Here is a 16,514-nt window from a genome sequence, read left to right as displayed (position 1 = left end):
AATTATCATTTTATTTTCTTATTCAGATTTATGTACGCGACTATTATGAAGTAAACTTGTGTATGTAAGCGAATGTGATGAAGACAAGTAGCATATATCCAGTTCACTAACTTTTTTAGTTAATTCGTCATATGTTTAACATGAACCAGTATATCAATACCTCATTAAACATTAATAAAAACAATAACCATGTGTAGTAAGAACAAAATAATTCATAAAACACAAGAAACACACGAACACAAGGATTGTTTGGTGGAAACCCAATGTGGGAAAAAAACCACCGTTGTTGTCATCTTTGTCTTCTTATTTTATTATAAAGATAAATTTCTTATAAATTTTACTAACACAAAATCATACCAGTACATAGGAACCTACCTGTAGAAGGCTACAACCTTCTCTTGTTTTATAAATTCTTCTGGAAGGGAGCTACAACCCCCTTATCCTTTTTTCTTTATGGATCACTTTTCAAAATGTTTCAAACTGGATCCATTCCAAATATCAGACAACAATATTGAAACCAACACTGTACCAAGTCACTTAATCACTAAACCAAATGTATCATCAAATCAAACATAGAAATAACTTATTCAAACAACTAGACCAACTTATATCACTATATACTTACTCATTAGAATACAAAACCAAATACTGTACCTCAATGAAACTAGATTTTGTCACTGCAAACCCTGTCTAAACACATGTCAAAATATATACACTATTTTTTACTCATTCCTACGTATGTATGTGTTTTCCCTGAAGCATACTCGCGTATAGTTTTCAAAATATTGATAGCTGAATCTGTATATCTGTACCATTGAATCAATCACCCAAATAGATACTAAAGCCAACATAAATCACTGAACCAAATTCATATTATCACTTAGCAACATCATCAAGTCAATACTTTACTTCATAATCAATTCGGGCAAAACATTATTGTCAAAAATAGATAATTATAAGAGACTTCATTGACATACAACAACAAACGTAATAGAACAGATCAACCATTATCATCAACTCATACTAAAAAACCCTAGTAGAAATACATAACTCTTATAAAGTACTTTTGCATATGTATGTGCCATTTATACTTGACACTCGCGTACAAATCTGTTTATTTTGCAAAATGTATATGCGACTATCCAAAATCAGATCTGTGTAGGTACGTGATTTTTTTTGAAGAACACCTATGTACAAATCTGTAATTACTGAGTCAAACCTTCGCTGCACACCATAACACCTGTCAAACCCAAATCTCGGCATACACCATAACAGATACACATCATAAAATCATCATCACAAATCTATCAAATCATAAGTAGATTATTCAATATATATTTATTTCAGATCTAATAGATCTGATCCATTATCATACTCCTTGGTGCACACTTATTTTAGATCAAACCAATCATAAATAACCCAATACATGCACACTTAGCACTTTGATCTCCATCTCCTTATATAGCTTAGGCCTTAGCCAATACCTTAGGCCAATTCCATAGTTATGCTGATGGTATTCTTTGATGGGATCAAATATTCATTGTTGCGCTCATTACTATGGGATAATACCATGGTAAATACCCCTGGTATTTAGAATACCATGGTACAAAAATTGTATGCGACTTTTCGTTACCATACCCGTGTATGTACACGTATTTGTTCACAGGACATGCATATGCTTCTCAAAACATCACTGTTATCATTCATCTGTCTCTGAAATGATATTCCTTTTTCCAATCATTTTGTCATGTATACTCTTCATGTTGACATATTTATCAAGTAAGCTGCCATCAAGGACAACACATTAGTCATAATGCCAACAATCTCCCCCTTTGGACTTGATGGCAACCATTTTGGTGTTTGGTTACCACCACCTGTAGATGCATTTATAGACATACCAAGATTCTCTCCCAAGTCACCAAGCATTCTCCAAACACTAAGTTCTCTCCCCCTTTGACATCAAGGGAAAAGGGCTAACCAATGTTGAATGAAGACTTCTCTCCCCTTTGTTGACATGAGCGGTGTAGATCTGATCTGCTGAGTATGAACACTGAATGCTAACCATGCTGAGCATATGATGAAATTTTTTAAGATATTCAAAGAAGTACATGACTCTATGACTCAACCAGATATGACTTTTCCTATCACCAATGACTCAAGCTTACATCAATCACCCAACACAGTGGGGTTACATATTTGACTCAATATCAAATGCTTAAAATGGGATTACAATAGTCCAAACATGACTAAGTATTACAATGATTACATCATGGATCTCTATGTGACTTTTACATCAAGAGACATTTATGACCAAAAAAAATACCTCAATAAGACCATGATAGTCATCAGCAACTATCATACACCATATAGGATATGTACCTTCAACAATATATGTGTCTTTAGCAGCAGAATCCATGATATATACCGATCATGAACATCGTCATACTAGAATGCTAAAGAAATCATAATGCCAACAATGCACTATTAGAAGTATAGAAAATGCTCCCCCTAAACCTGTGCCAATTGTTCACTGTCATATCTAATTACATTAGTTTATCCATTATTTAGGCCATCAAAGCATCTTCATCAATCAATAATTTCATCAAAACTATTGTCAGTCACTGCTTTACAAGTTGTCAGCTGTCCAGAATGCCTAACGACAGTGAATCTGAAGCCATTTCCAACACCACAAAACCTCTTAGAGATAAATTAAACCCTCTCCATTGAATAGTTCTTGGAAAGAGCTTTCCAACGGTATATGGAAGTCCAAAAATGGACTCCTGGAGCAAAAGTTAGAGCATGTTGAAGTTACCATTGTAAAGCCCGGAAAACAAAGAGAAATGACCAAGTATGAAGGCAAATTGCAATATCGGGGACCCGAGAGCCTATCACAATCATAAATTGGCTATTAGAGGGGTCCCAAGCATAGGCTTACGGTTTATCGGTGGGTTATGGTACTGATCACCGATATCGCAGTCCCGCCCCTGCAGTCCTGCATCATCGGAAAATCAACATATCAGCATATCGACAATCGACGGGGTCCTAACTTTAAAGCCTCGCGGTGTTGCGATTTGTGATATAGTGTAACATCACCAGAGGAGGCAAACCTGAAGTCCCACATATCAAGCATGTCACATTCCCACAATACCGTGATCTCGCAGTCCCATAGTACTGCGATCCCGTAGTCCTACAATCCCGCGATCCTGTAGTCCCACAGTCTTGCAGTTCTGCAGTCCCATAGTCCTGTAGTCCTGCGATCCCGCAGTCCCGCAGTCTCGCAGTTCTGCAGTCTTACAGTCCCATAGTCTCACATCCCATAGTCCTGGATGGCCCTTGCAATACCCGATGGGCCATCCTTAAGGAATTGCGGGGGGGGGGGGAACACACTGATCGTATTAAAGCGTCAGGGATGGAAGAGGCCGATTTACACTGAAAAACCAAGGGCAGGCAGACCCCCATTTCTCTCTCCTCCGGGGGCCACGTGGCAGACTACCCACAGTCCTGCAGTCCTACAATCTCGCAATATCACGTGATATCGCCGATTTTTGATCGAGTGTAAAAGCGCTGGGGGAGGCCAAAAACGCTTAACAAAGGAAATGCATGAAAAAATCAAGGCCGAAAAACCCTTTCTCTCTTCTGTACGTGGCAGTACAAAAGATGACGAAACAAGTACAGAGGACATGTGTTACTCAAAATCGACAGTTTCAGGGGTACTACAAGGGCATTTCAGGGTGATGCGTGTCACCACTCACAGGATGACACGTGACAATGGTGATATCACCCCTGCAAATCAGTGATTGGTGATCACACAGGTTAAACCGCTCCTACACCGAAGTCTCCCTTACTTGCGATTGCGATTGTGATATGCGGGGGTTTCTTCCCAGATGCAATATTTCATGTGTTCCACCCTATAAGGATTTCACGTCTGGACAAGTCAGCCCACGTTATGAAAAGAAGTGAAAGGGTCTTCCTCTCCTGGGTTGCAATTGTGATATCTTCGGTGGGCTCGATCCCGACAATTGGCAATTGCCATGTCAAGGGGAAGTGCCAAAGTTAAAGCGTATCAAGTGCCAGGATGTAGTATTTGAGGTAACAAAGAGAAAAGGTCCCTGGATAGGAGCCTAAAGGCCTTAGCGCCCGGGGGTAAACCCCTAGTTATAGCCCTCAGTCATATGATAAGAAAAGTAGAAAGGGGCTAAACCAAAGGGGGCTAGGGAGAATTAGATCTTGTCGTTCTGCAATGCTTTCAAGAGTAAAAGTCTCACTACCTTACAACCCTGAAAGTATGGTACATGACTCTTAAGGCAGATGGGTCAACAGTTGAGTTGTTAAATGAAAGTGTTGCACATTGGTAGACTAGTAAGGGGGGCTTAGGAAAACTTAATGGCATGACATGGAGCTCCACTCAGATACCCGGTAAAGGACTGCCGAGACCCACTCCCTACTCCAGAGAATGAGTCATTCACGCAGTAAAGGCAGAAGTGACAGGGAACCAGCTGAACAACCAGAAGTACACACGATGATATAGACGTGGCTTGATCAGAAGGCTTCACAGGGACCACAAAGGACCTCTTCCTCCATCTTCTTATTATTTTTTGTAGTTTCTTATTTCCAAGAAAGGGAGAAAATCATAGTTGTAATCTTTGGGCACTAGAGCCTTACACTGGCCAAGACAAATAGTCTAGAAGATAGTTGGAGCTTAGGCCAAGATATTTGTTTTAACTATAACCCAAGCTCTTCCCCTCTTCTTATAAATAGGGGAAAGCAACATTATACAAAGGTTCCAGAATTTCTCACCCGATGGGTTTGAACTCTGTGATACCAATTTGGCTCATAAATCTGTAAGAAAATGACTTGTATTTCATACTGTATTACTTTACATAGCCAAATGTTTCAGACTAAGAAAAGAAATGGTGGTGATTCCCCCTTCTAAGTATTACAGTATGTTATCCTCCTGTTTAATTCCATTATATTCATATTCTTCTCTGCATTCATGCTATAATAGCTGCTAGAAATGATTTCATGCTTCCTTGCAGATCCATGTGTGTTGATTTATTAATGCATATGCCTGAATGAAGGGCTGAAATTATATCTTTAAACTGATATATATGAATAATAGCACCCATCATCTCTTCAATCCATTATCTCTGATTGTAACAAAAACAAGTGCAGAATTTCCCATTGCTTGTAGCTCTATGTTCTCATTATAGAATTCTGGATGTTTTTGGCTCTCTATATGATGAGTTATACTTTCTCCTAATCCTTTCTCACTTACTTAACAAATCCTATTAAGCTGTAATCCCCTTTTAAGTAATCGACCTCCGTTGTTCTACATTTTACTTCTGAGAATTGTGTGTGTGAGGAAGTACCTGAAATACATAACTCATACATTTAGAGGAATGAACCAACCCCTTGTTATCTTTCATTATGTGACAACTGGAGTGCTGCAAACCCCTCACATATAACCTTTCATGCACTCCTCTACTTAAGATGTCCTAAGAATTGGTCTACAATCAACCTAGAGGTTGTCTCTAGGGGGCTTTCTATCTCTCCTGCAATACTTGTGCTGCTGGTGCGATCTTAAGCGACAAAATCTTTCTTGTGTCATTGCCAGGGAACATATTAGAATATTTTTCCTTGGGTACGACAAAAAAATACATTTCCTCTGTTAGGTGAGCAGGCGAAGTGTGAGTTGAAGATCTCTCACCTTAGTGACTCCTCTGTTTCATTCTACGGTAAACATCCTGGAAATTCCACTATCCATTTCTCTATTTGATCATACTGGATTTCGGGTAACCCAATACTTACTATGATGCTACAATAATTGAAGCTTTCCCTACTTTTGAAACTAAAATCACTCATATAGGGAGGTTTCCGAGATGGCCCTTTCTTCATTTATGTCCAACCAATTTGCCCCACTGGGTTTCTCTTCTATTGGTGGTTATCTCAATCATATCCCTGTGTTTCATGAGTGGAATAGCGATTTGCCTAGATTTAGTGGGAACACATAGAGAGGACCTGACCAACACCTCAAAGACTTTCATGAATGCATGGAGAAACAAGGTATTCTTCTTGAAGATGCACAAATGAAGTTGTCCAAAATTTCCTTAGATGACAATGTTAGATTCTGGTACAAAACAATACCTCATGGCATCATATCTTCCCTAAGAAGTTTTAATACAATGTTCAATCACTATTACAAATGATTCTATCCAAAAAATGCTCTATTTGAATATTGTTGTAGATACTTTAATGACAAATACATTCTCAAGGTTGATGACTCTGTTGAATATGTTTGTGGAGCTCCACTCTGATAAAACATCTACTCGCATAAAGAAGAATCACCCACTAAGCGAGAAAGTGAAGAAGGAAACATCATTGAGCTGCCAACAAACCCTCAGGGGTCTGATTTGGAAGAATGTGATGTTTCCCCTTCCTATGATGAATACGACTCTGGTGAAGAGTCAAGTGATGTAGAGCCACAATGCTTCCAGTCAGGGGAAGCTGCGCAAGAAGAGGAAGCCCATCAGGAAGTCAGCGAAGAGCCTCTAGTTTTCAATGCTCATCTTTCGCCTAGAGAACAAGACCAAGACCCTCCTCCAAAGCATGATTCATATTATTCAGAGGAGGAAGAGATGGTCACTGGGGTCAAAAAGGGGTCGTTTACCAGCAAGTGGGGAGAAGGCTCCCAACAACAAGTTTTTCAAGAAGAGCCCAAAGCTGAAAGACCACGTAGAGTCTGCTGCTGCCTGCTGCAGAAAGATTCCTGCCAAGAATTTTCAACAGATTCTCCAATATATGACTCTTACAGTTCAGACAATGAAGAATCTGTTGCAGATTTCCAAGAGGGTTGGCCCATTGAAGAATGGGTAGTAAAAGATCAACAACAAGTTTTTCTTGAAAAAGCTAAAGTGGAGGAGTTGGACAGTGTTTGTGGCTGCCCTGGCCAAGAGGATATTGGTTAGTAGACTGCTCATGAAAAAGAGGCAACTACAAACTTTCCCTATCCATTCCATGACCCTGTGGCTAAGTACATGAGCCTATTCTTAAGCCAACAACAGAGGTTATGCCAACAACATGCATCAAACTTTTCATTTGCAGATTTTTCATGTTGCATGCCTGTTTTAATTTTTAATTTGCAGTAGTATGAAGGCATAAGGTCTAGTACTCAAATGTTGGCCTGGCTCCATTGGAGGGTTGAACTCACCTAGGTGAATTAAGCTCTGGTGCATAAGTAGGAATGTACATAAATAAGCTCACAAGATGAGCATTTTCTTTTCAGTTATTAGAATTTTTATTTTTGCGTTTTTTGATGAGGAAAGTCCCATGGAGATTTTGCTGGTTACAAAGTTCATATATTAATGACTCCATGCCCAATAGTGAAGGATGTTGGTTTGTAGGTTCTCAACACCTTGCCAGCAAGGCATTGTCCCCAGTTGGAGCCAATGTTGTAACTCATTGCTTTACAAGTTGTCAGCTATTCAGAATGCCTAACATAAATGAAGTTGAAACCATTTCCAACATCAAAAAATATCTCAAATTTAAATCATACCCTCTCCAGTACCTAGCTCTTAGAAATAGCTTTTCAATGGTATATGGAAGTCCAAAAATGTACTCTTGGAGCAGAAGTTAGAGCATGTTGAAGTTACCATTGTAAATCCCAGAAAACAAAGAGAAATCACCAAGTATGAAGGCAAATCGAAATACCGAGGACCCAAGAGCCTATCACAATCACAAATCAGCAAAATTTGGATAAGTTTAGCATCAAATTGAAGTGCTCATCATCCTGATTCCAATGGTGAGAACAAAACTCAAATTCGAGTCCAGATGACAAAGTTAGAGCAAGTCAAAGTTTTAGTTTGACTATCTAGGTAGCAAGGAGAAGATGACATGGCATAGTTTCAGGGAATAAGGGAGTGCCACATGGTAGGATACCACTGGACCTCACATATTTCATATTGGCGAAAAGGAGGAGCACTTAAGGAAGAATCGGCCCTTGGAATTTCCGGCGGCGATTGCGATATCAAATACCGTAGGCCGAAGGAGTTATGAATAGGCCCCGACAGGACTTAGTTGTGATATGATATACATCGCATATCACAATAAAGGGTTGGTGCTTGCGATATGGTTCATGGGAAAAGTGTCGATTGTGATTTTGTGGTAGGTGCAGATTATTATACTGTGATTAGGGGCATGGACCCGAAATCTTATACAGTGTGATTAATAAACCCGATGGGTCCGCAGTTGTTGCAAAGTGCTAACCATTGCGCCAAGGGTTTCATGCCGATTATGTTAATGTGACGGGAGTGCCAGATGCGAAGCAATTATGTTATATGGTGAATCTTAGTATCAGGTCCATAGTTATCGAAGGATGTTGTGTTTGGGCATTGGACAATCTGTCGATAAGCTGGAACTACTGATGAACCCACCACCGAGAGTCATGCATTGTTGAAATGGGTTGGTGGACAATGGCTTACTATTATCGTAGGGTGGTTGCCGTGAATTCTTCAGGCCCACTCCCGCCTGCTAACCTTGGGTATTATGTTGAAAATGCCCCAATTTTGAGGGATGCTGCCATGATATTATATATATGACTGTTGTGTCGGAGAAAGGCAGGGGAGGATTGGATGAATACAAAGATTTTACTGCATACAACAGACCCTGACCCTGGTAGCAGGGAGGTTTCAAGAAGGTTACAGAAGGCTCGATTATCCAAATTGAGAGTTTGGATAGGCATTTTTGCACTATTTTTTCTAGGAGTTCAGTGGTTTTGTCCATTTCCAAAGCTGGGATCTCCATTCTCTACCCATCTATAAGCTTGGAGGTATAAGGGTTGAAATTGCTTGTTTATGTACTTTTATCTCTTTTATGCCACTAACAAAAAGAAGGCCTCTCCACTATTGAGCAGGGCCTAGAGACGTAGTCAAAATTGGACGAACTCCATAATCAAATAATTGTGTCATGGTTTTTGTGTTCTTCTGATTATTTCCGCATTGTTTATGTGATTTTAAGTTCCATGGTTAATTAAATTTGTTATATGTAATTCCGATGCATCTGTAAGTAAAAGATCTTGGATGAAGTTTGGTCTCAGAGCAGGTCTTTGTAGATGCGAATTGCATGAGTTTATGCTAATGCAGAACAAGCTGCGAAAAGGAGAAGGAACAATTAACTCCTCTAATCCTAAAGTAGGATGTGCACAAGGAAGAAGAAACATGGAAAATGAAGAAGCTTGTTGCGAAGAGGAACATAATTTCCGAAAGGTATTCTAGAGTATGGCAGGGAAAGTAGACAAGTTGTTCACAGAGTGTGAGAAGGCACTTGGGCATGAGAAGAATGATGCCGATGATCATGAATCAACAAATCAGGAAGGTGGTGGAGAAGATCCTCCTCCCTTTCCTTCTTCCAGTGATAGTTATCATCACTCTCATAGAAATTCCAAACAAACCTCTAATAAACTGTTCTTCAAGTTAGATGTGAATTTCGATTTGCCCATGTACAATGGAGAATGCAGTGCAAAAAAACTCAATAACTGGATCAGACAGATGGAGGTTAACTGCCGAATCTAGTAGAGCGACAATGCTCTCGTTTGGTGGGAGAGAAAGTTACAAAAGGGCAACATGAAGTCAGGTAACCTTCTATCTTCTTGGTCTAGTTTTATTTCTGCATTAAAAGACCAATTCTACCCTATGGGTTATAAGAAAAAGGCACTTATGGACTGGAAATATTTAAGGCAAGGTAAGGGCCAAAATTTACAAAGGTTCATGGAAGAATTTTGGAAAAAAGCATTGAATCTGGGAATCTCATTAGATGCACCCGAAACTGTAAGTAATTACATAGGTGCATTGCATAGTTACATCAGACACTCATTATTACAATTCAGGCCTACTTCAATTGATATAGTCAGCGTTAGAGCTATACATCTTGAAAGCCAAGGCAAGAACGATCGAGATAACCAAACCAAGAAGATGCCATTCAAACCTCAGCATGGAAAATTCTAGAAGAAAGGAAAAGGGAAGGACAAGAATACTGTCGCAACCAAGAAGGGGGATGGAGCAACACCGTCATGCACTCACTGCATGAAGGATGGGCATGACGAGGACCACTGTTGGAAGCTACATTCAGAACTGAGGCCGAAAAGATTTGGTGGAAAAGGGAAGCATAAGACAGTGGAAACAACACATGACCTTTGATCAGATTCTGGCGATGAGACATTGATCACAACCATGGGCGCAAGAGGTACTCTTTATATTAATGATAGTTCTGATTCGGTTGCAAGAACTAGTTATTTGAATGAGCCTATGAGTCGTGAGTGAAAGAGAATTGAGTTGTTCCACATTAGAGTTGTCATAAAGCATACAAAGGTGGAAACTCTGTTTGATTCAAGTTCCCAAGAAAAATTAATCTTAGGGTCCTTAGTGAAAAGGTTAGGCCTTGAAACTAAACCTCATCCGAGTCCATACCCGCTTGGTTGGGTAAGCAATAAAGCCAAATTGCAGGTCACCAAGCAGTGTAGGGACAAATTTGTAATTGCTTCTAAATTAATTAATGAGGTAGAATTAGATGTAGTACCTTTGTACATCTGTGGAATCATCTTGGGAAGCCAATATTTATATGAGAGAAAGGACGGTTTCTTTCGACATGAAAACAAATACCACCTCACAAATGATGGGGTAGAGTATATAGTTAGATCTCATCAACCAAAAGTTAGTGCTAGCCTTGTCAGTGCAGGACATTAAAATACTGGTTAATTCTAGTAAAGGGTGCATGCTCATGGTAGTGAGGGCGAAACATGCCGAGATGGCTGACACTTTCAGAGGTTGTGATCTTTATCATAAGAAGGAATTATTTGAAATTGTTTTTGACTATGATGAATTGTTTCAGGAACTGAGAGGATTTCCCACTAAATGGGAAATCAAACATGAGATCAATTTGCAACACAATGCCCCTTTACTAAATGTTGGCATGTACAATATGGCTTCTATCGAGATGGAGGAGATCAATAAAAAGCTGCAGGAACTATTAAATCAGGGAGACATTAGACCGAGTTCTTCTCCTTGTGGCTCACCAATCGTGTTGGTGCCCAAGAAAGATGACACATGGAGTATGTGCGTGGATTACCGGGTACTGAACAAGATTACGATGAAGAATCAATACCCTCTCCCTCACTTTGATTAATTGTTAGATCAATTAAAAAATGATGTTTATTTTTCCAAGTTGGATTTGCGTAGTGGTTACCACCAGGCGAGAGTTGCAGAGTAGGAAATTTGGAAAGCTACATTCAAAACCAAGCAAGGGCTGTTCGAATGGATGGTGATACCATTCAAGCTGTGAAACACTCCAACCACGTTCATGAGGGTAATGAATGATTTATTTCAGCCATTTATTGATCATTTCTTTCTTGTGTATCTAGATGATATTCTTATGTACGGTAGGACATGGGAGGAACATATGTGTCACATAAATAAAGTGCTTGATTTTAGGAAGAAAGAGAAATTATATTTGAAATTATCAAAGTGTGAGTTTGGAAAGACTTCTTTGATTTATTTAGGCCATGTTATCGGTAATGGGAAATTAAGGATAGATCCCTCTAAAGTGGAGGCAATAATGAAGTGTCATGAACCCATGAATGTCATAGAAGTTTGAAGTTTTCTTGGCACGGTGCAATATTGGAGAAGGTTCATAGCAAACTTCTCCATTATCACAACCCCCTTTCACAACTTGAATAGCATGAATCAGGCCTTTCAATGGGGAGGAAAACAACAGAAATCCTTTGACACACTGAAAGAGAAGATCAACATGACACCAGTGCTTTCCGTACCAGACCTTCAACACCCTTTTGAAATTGAAACAAATGCCAATGAATATGCTGTGGGTGCTGTATTGATGCAGCAAAGAAACCCTGTTTGTTACCATTCAAAGACTTTCTCCTAGGCTGTTGTGAATTATCCTACGTATGACCGAGACTTGTATGCCTTGGTCCAAAGTGTAAAGAAGTGGCTACACTAATTGATCGGCAATGAGACCATCATCCACACAGATCATCAACACTTGCAGTATCTTCAGTCATAGACCAAGCTTCAACAAGCCCATCACTTCAGATGGATGGGATTCCTCCAGCAATTTCATTTGGTAATAAAATATAAGAAGGGTAGCAACAATAAAGTAGCAGATATGATTTCTCACCCTCCTATTTCTACATTTGTAGTATTGAAAAATGTTTCTTTTTCATTAGAAAGTTATTCTGAACAATATGCTAACGATAATGATTTTAAAGAAATCTATGCAAAACTAACTGGTGGATCGAAGGTGGACACTTATTACTTGCAGGGAAACCTAGTGTACCACCTTGGAAAAATGTGTATACCCAGTGATGAGAGGGTTCATGTCATCTGAGAGGCTCACACCTCTCTAGTGTCTGGTCATTTTGGCATTGAGAAAACTTTGTCATTTGTAGAGGTTTTTTTTTTGATCTCATATGAAAAACATTGTGACTTGCTTTGTAAAGGGTTGTGTGTTGTGTTCTTTTTCAAAGCCCTCTAATAGAAAACTTGGGCTCTACACACCACTCCCTATTCTGAGTCGACCATGGGAATGTGTGTCCATGGACTTTGTAGGAGATTTAACTATGTATAGGAAAGGTCACGACTACTTGTATGTCGTTGTGGATAGGTTTAGTAAAATGTGTATTTTAATGCCTTGTAAAAAGCAGGTCGCTGCTGAGCATACTGCTTTTCTTTTCTTTCAGCATGTTTGGGTCCATTTTGGGTTTCCCACATCTATTGTGTCAGATCGAGACTCCCACTTTCTTGGGGAGTCTTGGACCAGATTTTGGAGAATGATGGACACCAAGATGAAAAGAAACACGCCATTTCATCCATAGACCCATGGATAGAAAAAGGTTGTCAACCGCACCATGGTACACTTGTTGTGAGGCTATTGTGGGAAACATCCCAAGTTGTGGGATGAAAAACTTCCTTATGTGCAACATGCATAAAATCGAGAAACACATTCATCTACACAGGGCTCACCGTTTGAAACATGTTTTGGCTATCTACCCAGGGATCCCTTGGACATGGTCTTTGGGAAATAGGAAGATGGAAATGGACGAGATGATAGGGACAAAGCACTAAAGTTCATTCAGTGGATACAAGTAATTCATCAGGAAGTTCAAGAGGAGTTGAATAAAAGTCAAGCTTAGTATAAAGCTCGACATGATAAGCACCGAGTTGACCATCAGTTTCAAGCTGGGGACAAGGTATGGCTCAATATCAGTAAAGAAGGGAAGAAACTGAGACCCATTAGATATGGTCCCTTCACCATATTGGGAAATATTGGAGACAATGATTTTCATCTTGACTTGCCTGCTTATATGCAAATGTACTCCATGGTAAATGTGGAAAACCTTAATCTTTATGAACCTCCATTGATTATGGATACCGAGGAGGTTGCACAGATTCCTACAGTGGATGATTTTGCACCCGAGTATCTAGATAAGTTTCCTGAAGATATCATACTCGACTAGAGGACCAGAACTTCACAATGGGGAGATGTGGAGTACATCCGTGTTGGCTTAAAAGGAATGCATCCAAGCAAATCTCAATGGATGGAGAAGGAAAAAGTGAGGGAGCAATTTCCTCACTTACCAATTGACTGAAAAGTCTTTTTGTGGTCCAAAAGCTCTTAGTGGGGAGGATTGATCCAGGTGGATCTTCAGAAAAGTACCAGTGGCATGACAAAAGGATCAAAACTCAAAGTGGAAGAATCTGGATAAGCTTAGAATTGGATTGAAATGCTCATCATCCTAATTCCAATGGTGCGAATGATACTCAAATCTGAGTCCAGATGACAAAGTTAGAGCAAGTAAAAGTTTTGGTTTGATTGTCCAGGTAGCAGGGAGAAGATGACATGGTCTAGTTTTAGTGAATAAGGGAGCACCACATGGCAAGAGCCACTGAACCCTGCATATCACATATAGGAAAAAAGGAGGAGTTCTTAAGGAAGAATCAGCCCTTGGCGTTCCTGGATGCAACTGTGACATCACATATCGCAGGCTAGAGGAGTTACGAATCGGCCCTAGCATGACTTAGTTGCGATGCGATATACATCGCATATTGCAATGAAGGGATGGTGCTTGCGATACGGTTTAGGGGAAAGGTGTTGATTGTGATTTCGCGATAGGCACTGATTGAGATACTATGATAAGGGTCACATACCCGAAATGTTATACAATGTGATTAATAAACCCGACAGGCTCGTAGTTGTTGCACGCCAAGGGTTTCATGCCGATTGTGAAAATGTGTCGAGAGTGTCAGATGTGAAGACATTATATTATATGGTGAATATTCCTATTGGGTCCATAGTTATCGCAAGATGCTTTGTCTGGGAATCGGGCTATCCGTAGATAAGCTGGAACTGGCGATGAATCCGCCGCCGAGAGTCAAGTGGCATTGAAATGGGTTGCTGGAGAGTGGTTTACTATTGTAGAAGGGTGGTTACCGTGAATCCTTCAGGCCTGATTATGCCTACTAACCTTGGATATTATGATGAAGCTTCCCTGATTTTGAGGGATGTTGCCATGATCTTATATATATGACTATTGTGTCGGAGAAAGGCAGGGGAGGATTGGCCGAATACATAGATTTTACTGCATACAACAGACCCTGACCCTGGCAGTAGGCCAAAACCTTTCCTTGAGTAGTAGGGAGGTTTCGAGAAAGTTGTAGAAGGCTCGATTATCCAAATTAAGAGTTTGGATAGGTGTTTTTGCACTAATTTTCACCAGGAGTTCAACGATTATGTCTATTTTCAAAGCTGGGCTCTCCATTCTCTACCCATCTATCAGCTTGGAGGTATAAGGGTTGAAATTGCTTGTTGCTGTACTTTTATCTCTTTTATGCCACTAATAAAAAGAATGCCTCCCCACTACTGAGCAAGGCTCGAAGACGTAGTCCAAATTGGAAGAACTCTGTAATCAAATCATTGAGTCATGGTTTTTGTGTTCTTATGATTATTTCCACATTGTTATGTGCTTTTAATTTCCATGGTTAATTAACTTTGTTATATGTAATTCCAATGCATCTGTAAGTACAAGATCTTGGATCACGTGCAGTCCAACATCATTGGCACATCGACATATTGGTGATTGGCGGGGTCCTAACTTTAAATCCTTGCGGTGTTGTGATTTGCGATATAGTGTAACATTGCTGGAGGAGGTCGAAAAGAGTTTATAAAGGAAATGTGGTAAAAAACCAAGGTAGGGCCGCCCCCTTCTCTCTCCTCCATGTGGTGGTACAACTTATTGGTGATCGGTGGTGGGTAGTACCGCATCTCACAGTCCTGCATATCAACCATGTCACATTCTTGCAGTCCCGTAGTATCGCAATCCGGTAGTCTTGCAGTCTCGTAATCCCACAGATCTGCAGTCGTGCAATCCCACAGAACCACATCCAATCCCGCAGACCTACAGTCCTGCAATCCCACAGTCCCACATCCTGCAGTCCTGCATGGTCCTCGCAATACCTGATGGGCCATCCTTAAGGAATTGTAGGGGAAAAACACACTGATAGTGTTAAAGAGTCGAGGAGGGAAGAGGCCGATTTACACTAAAAATCACTGAAAAACCAAGGGCAGGTAGACCCCCCTTTCTCTCTCCTCTTGGGGGCCACGTGGCAGAGCACCCACAGTCCTGTAATCCACAGTCCCACAATCCCGCAACATCACGCGATACTGCCGATTTGGGATCCAGTGTAAAATCGCTGGGGGAGGCCGAAAAACATTAATAAAGGAAATGCATTAAAAAATCAAGGTCGGGCGGACCCTTTCTCTGTCCTCCATGTGGCAGTATGGAAGGTGATGCGACAAGTACAGAGGACACGTGTCACTCAAAATCGACATTTTCAGGGGTCCTACGGGGGCATTTTCGGGTGGCAAGTGTCACAACTCACAGGGTGACACTTGGCAGTGGTGATGTCACCTCTCACAGATCAGCGATCGATGATCACATAGGTTAAACTGCTCCTACACCAAAGTCTCCCCCGCTTGCGATTGTGACATGTGGGGGTTTCTTACTGGATGCGATATTTCATGTGTTCCACCCTAGAAGGATTTCACGTATGGACAAGTCAGCCTGCACTATGAAAAGAAGTTAAAGGGTCTTCCTCTCCCGGGTTGCGATTGCGATATCTTCGATGGGCCTGATCTCACTGATCATTGATCACCATGTCAAGGGGAAGTGCTAAAGGTAAAGCGTATCAAGCGCTGGGATGTGGTATTCAGAGTAACAAAGGAAAAATTTCCTTGGATAGGAGCTTGAAGGTCTTAGCACCCGAGGGCTAAGCCCCTGGTTATAACCCCCGATCATATGATAAGAAAAGTAGAAAGGGGATAAACCAAAGGGGGCCAAGGAGCATCAAAGCCCACCATTCTGTAGGGAGGGGAAGGAAAGACCTAACCTTGGCTAGACCTTGGCCTAACAGTGAAAGTTAGAAAGAAAGGATATAACCGGTTTACTCTCA

At 40.5% G+C, this 16,514-nt stretch overlaps 1 pseudogene; it reads right to left on the bottom strand.

The window, feature by feature from the left end:
• LOC149148408 (oxoglutarate-dependent flavonoid 7-O-demethylase 1-like) overlaps window positions 1-15,531 on the bottom strand; it is a 77,858-nt pseudogene extending 62,327 nt beyond the window's left edge.
• Between the last annotated feature and the right edge of the window lie 983 nt (window positions 15,532-16,514).

The sequence above is a fragment of the Pinus tabuliformis genome, chromosome 9 (assembly GCF_031772625.1).
Source record: "Pinus tabuliformis cultivar Carrire ecotype Pingquan chromosome 9, CPIR1, whole genome shotgun sequence".
NCBI lineage: Eukaryota > Viridiplantae > Streptophyta > Pinopsida > Pinales > Pinaceae > Pinus > Pinus tabuliformis.
The sequence above is the reverse complement of the archived record's forward strand: the minus strand, read 5'-3'. Positions and strand labels throughout refer to the sequence as shown.